The 6000-nt window shown below is 45.4% G+C and overlaps 1 protein-coding gene across 1 annotated transcript in view; it reads left to right on the top strand.

Annotated features, from left to right (window-relative positions):
* FTSJ1 (FtsJ RNA methyltransferase homolog 1) overlaps positions 1-1066 on the top strand; it is a 20323-nt gene extending 19257 nt beyond the window's left edge. The window contains exon 13 of the mRNA XM_023526547.1: positions 1056-1066. The gene's annotated coding sequence lies outside the window, so the exon portion shown is untranslated. The remainder of the gene's footprint in view (positions 1-1055) is intronic.
* Positions 1067-6000: the final 4934 nt, after the last annotated feature.

Here is a 6000-nt window from a genome sequence, read left to right as displayed (position 1 = left end):
CAATTCCGAATGTATATGACCCCAATGGTGTCCAAACCCCACAGTCTCTGGTACTATGTGTCTACACGCCAGTCTCTGTGGCCTCAGGAGAGTGTACCCTGTCAGTGCGACCACAGCAGTATGAAACTCCTGTGTCCATACCATGCCTGTAACTACTGGCATGTCCACACTCCAGTCTAGGTGACCCAGGGGAGGACATCTCCCATCTGTATGACCAAAAGAGTCTCCACACCCCAGTGTCTGTGACCATAAGGTTGTTGACCCTCCATTCAGTGTGACTAGAGGAGTCCCCACACCAAATTCTGTGACCATAGGAGTGTCCACCCATTTCTGCATGTCCTGAGAGGTGTCTCTGTTTCAGTTGGTGTGACCCCAGCAGAGTCCATACCATAAGCTGTGTGACTACAAGAGTGTCCACAGCCGAGCCTATGATAATCCAGGAGAATCCACGCCACAGTCACTTGACTGCAGTAGCATCTACTCCCCAGTTTATGTGTCTTCAGTCATGTATTTGTCTCAGTCTGTGTGACCCCAGGTGTGTCCACACCCCAGAATTTGTGACTCCAAAGGTGTCCAAAGTTGAGCCTGTGTGAAACCAGGAGGTACCAGATCATGGTCTGTGTAACCCCAGGAGTGTCCATGCACCAATCTACGGGACCTTAAGAGAACACAACCCAGTCTGTGAAACTTCAAGAATGGCTACATCCCATTGTGTATAACTCAGCCATGTCCACATACCAGTCTGTGTGACCCCTACAGCCTTCACAGTCTGCCGTGTGACTCCAGGAGTATCCAAACCTAGCTCTGTGACTCCAGAAGGGTAAAACCCCAATCAATGTCACCCCAGGATGGCTTACATCTAAATCTAGTGACCTCATGGGTGTCTACACCCTTGTCTGTTTGATCCCACGAGTGTCCACCCCTCAGACAGTGTGAGGATCCACCCCAAACCCTGAGAGGATCCATATACCAGTCAGTGTGACCCCAAGAGTGGGGATTATGTCTGGAGGAAGAGTGATCCAGACAAAGAGAACAGTTTGTGCAAAGACCTTGAGGTGGCAGTGTGTCTGGCACATTTGAGGAACAGCAAAGAGATCAGTGTGGTGGGAACAGAGTGAGTGAGGGGGCCGGTGGCAGGAGGTGAGGTAGGAAAAGTGACAGGGTCCTAGTCCTATAGGGTCTCATGGGCCACAGGGAGAACTTTGGCTTTTTTTCTGAGACAGATGGAACCATGACAGGGATCTGAGCAGAGGAGGGCTGTGAGCTGACTTGGGTTGTAACAGGACCCTCTAGCTGCAATGAGGACAGACTGCTTAAAGATCATCTTCTCAGAAAGCTGTCCCTATCTAAAATAGTACCCCATCCCTCTCTACCCCTGCATCTTGCTTTGTTTTTCTTCATAGCACTCAGTGCTTCCTAATAGTATATAATAGTCCCCCTTCATCTGCAGTTTTGCTTTCAGCAGTTTCAGTTACCCGCAGTCAACTGCAGTCTGAAAATATTAAATGAAAAATTTCAGAAATAAACAATTCATAAGTTTTAAATTTTGTGCCATTCTGAATACTGTGATGAAAATATCACATCATCTTGCTCTGTCCCAACCAGGACGTGACTCATTCCTTTGTACATTGCATCCATGCTGTAGACTCTCCCCACCCATTACTCACTTAGTAGCCTTCTAGGTTATTTGATTCACTGTCACAGTATTGCAGTGCTTATGTTCAAGTAACCCCTATTTTACTTAATACTAACCCCAAAGCACAAGAGTAATAATGTTGACAATTCAGATATGCCAAAGAGAAGCCATAAAGTTCCTCCTTTAAGTGAAAAGGTAAAAGTTCTCTACTTAATATGGAAAGAAAAAAAAAAAAACATATGCTGAGTTTGCTAAGATCTACAGTAAAAATCTTCTATCTATGAAATTATGAGGAAGGAAAAAGAAATTTGTGCTAGTTTGCAAAGATAGAGACCACATTCATATAACTTTTATTAGAGCATGTTGTTATAATCGTTCCATTTTATTATTAGTTATTATTGTTAATCTCTTACTGTGCCTAATTTATAAATTAAACTGTATCATAGGTTTATAAGTTTAGTGAAAAAAACATGGTATATATAGGGTTCAGTACTACCCATGGTTTCAGGAATCCACTGGGGGTCTTGGAAAATATCCCCCTAAAGGGGGACTACTATATTATATATCTACTTGTTGAGTCATCCAAGGCCCCATGGAGGAGGAGGGGACAACGCAAGGCACATAAAGGTGGATCTTTGAAGGGACCATTTACAGAGGAGCAAGGAGGGTTCAGTAAACCAATAAGATTGTCAAGCTACCCAAGGACTGGCATCAAAAGGGATGCTGTCACCATTCCTAGGCCTGAAGGGGCAGGAAAGGGATCAGTGTTTCTAAAACCCAGGGGAAGCTGGAGCCCAGCCCTGGCCAGAAGCCTGGCGCCAAAGCAATGTGGGTGTGATCAGTGAACACCCAGCTCTCTCTCTCTCCATCTGCTTTCTAGTTGCCTGCTAGGGCCTCTCACTGGCCAACCTGGCTGGAAGCCACTTGGGGCAGAACCCGGCTAATAAACCACAGGTCAACCTCCTGAGACACAACAAGACAAGGAAAGAGGGAGAATAAATTGGGGCGGGGGGCGGGGTGGGAATAGAATGGCCAGCAGGTTAATTTAGTGTTTTCCATTGTCTCTTGAATAATATCAAGGGTGGGAGGTGCCTAAAGACAGGAGTTTGTATCTGTTGTGTTCCTCTTTGTGTTTTTAGTACCTAGGATGGTGTCTGGCACATAGTAGATTCTTCATAAATATTTGTTGAGAAATAAATGAAGCAAAATAATAAATATAAAAGCATAATGCAAAAGCGAAAAGATAAGCCACAGACCTGGGGAAAATATTTTCGAAATGCATTATGGGACAAAGGACCAGTATCCAGAATACATAGAGAATTACCACAATTCAATAATAAGAAAACCAACAACCCAATTAAATATGGGAAAAAATTTGAAGAGACTCTGCACCAAAGAGGAAATACAGATGGCAAATAAACATGTGAAAAGATGCTTGACATCATTAGTCATTAGGGGAACGCAAATTAAAACCACAATGGGATATCATTTTACACATATTAGAATGAGAAAATGTTAAAAGACTGACCACATAAGTGCTGATGAGAATGAAACTCTCCTACAGTCCTAGTGGGAATGTTAAATAGTCACTGTGGAAAATAGTTTGGCAGTTTTCTCATAAAGTGAAATATACATTTACCACAAAACCCAGAAATCCTATTATCTTAGAGAAATGAAAACTTACGTTTACATAAAATGGCAGCTTTATTCATAATTGCCCCAAACTGGAAACGACCAAAATATCCTTACTTATTACCCAGTAATGAAAAACAAACTACGGATGCATACAACATAGATGACTCTCAAATGCACAACGCTAAATGAAGAAGCCTGAATAACAAGGGTACGAACTGTACGATTCCATGTATATGGAATTCTGAGAAAGGCCAAACTATGGGACTAGCACACAGTCAGTGGTTTTCAGGAGTTAGCGGTGGGGGGGGGGCTGACTTCAATGTGTCCACACGAAGAACTCATTTGAAGTGAGAGAACTGCTCTGTGTCCTACTTGTGGTGTCAGTTAACTATTTTTGTTTGTCAGGCCTCAGAGAACTGTATGCTACAAAGGGAAATTTTTACTGTATGGAAAATATACCTCAATAAATATGACCGTTTTTTAAGTGTAATACTTTGCAAGCAATAAAGGATTCGATGTCTAGAACGGTTGTGATTGTGCCTGTTTTTACTTCTCCTCTCCATGTGGTGTCTGCACAGACATGTCTCAGGAATGCACCTGAGGCAAAGGAGGCTCCATAGGCATCCTGAAGCTATTCAAGGCAACACTTTGGTGACTGTTAGGACCTGAATTGTGCCCTCCCCAAATTCATATGTTGGGCTCCTAACCCCCAATGTGACTGGATTTAAACATTAGGGCCTTTAAGGAGGTAATAAAGGTTAAATGAGGTCATAAGGGTGGACCCTAATCTGTTAGCACTGGTGGCTTCATAAGAGGAAGAGACACCAGCGTGCTCTTTCTGCATATCTGTACACAGAGGAAGGCCATTACAGTGAGAAGGCAGTTAGTTGTCTACAGGCCAAAAAGAGAGTCCTCACTAGAAACCAACCTTGATGGCACCTTGATCTTGGACTTCCAGCTTCCAGAACTGTGAGGAAATAAATGTCTGTTGTTTAAGCCACCCGGTCTGTGGTATTCTGTTATGGCAGCCTGAGCAGACTAATACATTGCCTCTTAGTTTCAGATCTGACTTTAGGAAACTCAGTGTGCCCATGTGCGAGGGCAGCAGGCATTTAAGCAAAAGAAAGAAAGTTTGGCACATCCTTCTTGTCTAGTTGAAGAAGGCTCTGGAGCCCAGAGAGGGGATATGAAACACTGGGAAACCCGGCGGTGAAATCTGTAGGACTCTCGTAGATCAGATTCTGGGGATGTGTTCACAAAACATACTGCAAAGTAAGAATTGTTTGGGGGGCTTTCAGAATGGCCCTGAGTCTGCCTCTAAAGCCCCACCCAAACCTGGTTCATGCTAGATTGTTCTCCCACAGAACACATATGAAGTTTGGGAGTCATCAATGCCTTGGTTCAGGAGAGTAGCTATGATGGTGTAATCTCAGGCCTGGTGGCAGCCCAAGGGAAAGGGTAAATGTCTGAGTCTCTCTAGATGACAGTGGCTGGGAAAAGCTGGGATGAATCATGTGTCACAGCCCGCATCTCACAGGAAAGTTTTGCCAGATGCAGGAGCTGGGAGCAATTACCAGTCAGGCAAGGTTGGTGAATAAGAGCCTCAAAGGGTAATTGGGGGTGCATGCCTGCAAGGGCATGTATGTGCACACATGTGCATTTCAGCATGCGTGAAATTTATGTGCATGGTATGCTTATGCCTGTGTGTGTTTATGATGTGTTCATGCATGCATGCACATGTGTACATGCGTGTGCATTCAGGCTTTGCTGGTTTGGATGCAGTGTGCCTTCTTGTGAAGATGCTAGAGTGCAGATAAGCCCAGCTGGTACACAGGCCTGTACCCTGACAAATGTGTTTGTAAAAAGCAATTGTACATATGCATGATTGTATATGAGTGCATAGGTGCAAGGAAAGACCATTGGCCCAGGCTTGTGTGTCTACTGTCTGTGCATATATACCCTGGGTTCCCATACATGGGCGAGTATGAGTGAACAGGTGCACACATGGGGCTAGGCCTGGCTATCGGTACACATGTACCCCTGGGAGCCCTGCCTGGGCATGTGTGTGGCATGACTATAGGTATTTCCATGGGCCTGGGCCTGGATGTCTGTGCTCATGTCCCCTGAGGGGGGGCTCATGAATGCACACATGTGTGTACATGAATGCACAAATGCCCAGGAGCCTGGACCATGGTGAAATGGCATGTGTACCTTTTGGCAGCCATGAATGTGTATGTGCATGAGTGCAGGTTTGTCCACAGGCTCAGGCCTGGGCATCTGCGTACATGTACTCATGGGTGCCCATGAATGTGTGTGTACACACAGGTGCATATTTGTCCATGGGCCTGGGTCTGGGTGCTTGTGCAAACGGATCCTGTATGCATGTGCATGTGTGTGTAAATGGGTGCACATGGTGTGCACATGGGCCTGGGTCTCAGTATCTGTGCATGTGTAACTCTGGGGGCCCATGAATGTGTGCATGCATGGTTTCATGTGTGGCCATGGGCCTGGGTCAGGGCATATGTATACATGTATCCTCCGGGGCCTGTGCATGGGTCTGCTCATGTGTTCAGATGTGTCTATCTATGGGCTTGGATTTTGGTGTCTGTGCACGTGTCTCCTTGGGGGCCCACATATGGCATCTGTGCGTGCATGTGTGGGTGTGTGCAGGGATGCGTGTGCAGCTTCACTTCCACCTACACCTGGCTGGGACTGTAAGGAAAACCAAG

The sequence above is a fragment of the Pteropus vampyrus genome, unplaced genomic scaffold (assembly GCF_000151845.1).
Source record: "Pteropus vampyrus isolate Shadow unplaced genomic scaffold, Pvam_2.0 Scaffold984, whole genome shotgun sequence".
In the NCBI taxonomy this organism is placed as follows: Eukaryota; Metazoa; Chordata; class Mammalia; order Chiroptera; family Pteropodidae; genus Pteropus; species Pteropus vampyrus.
This window is presented reverse-complemented; position numbering and strand designations above follow the sequence as displayed.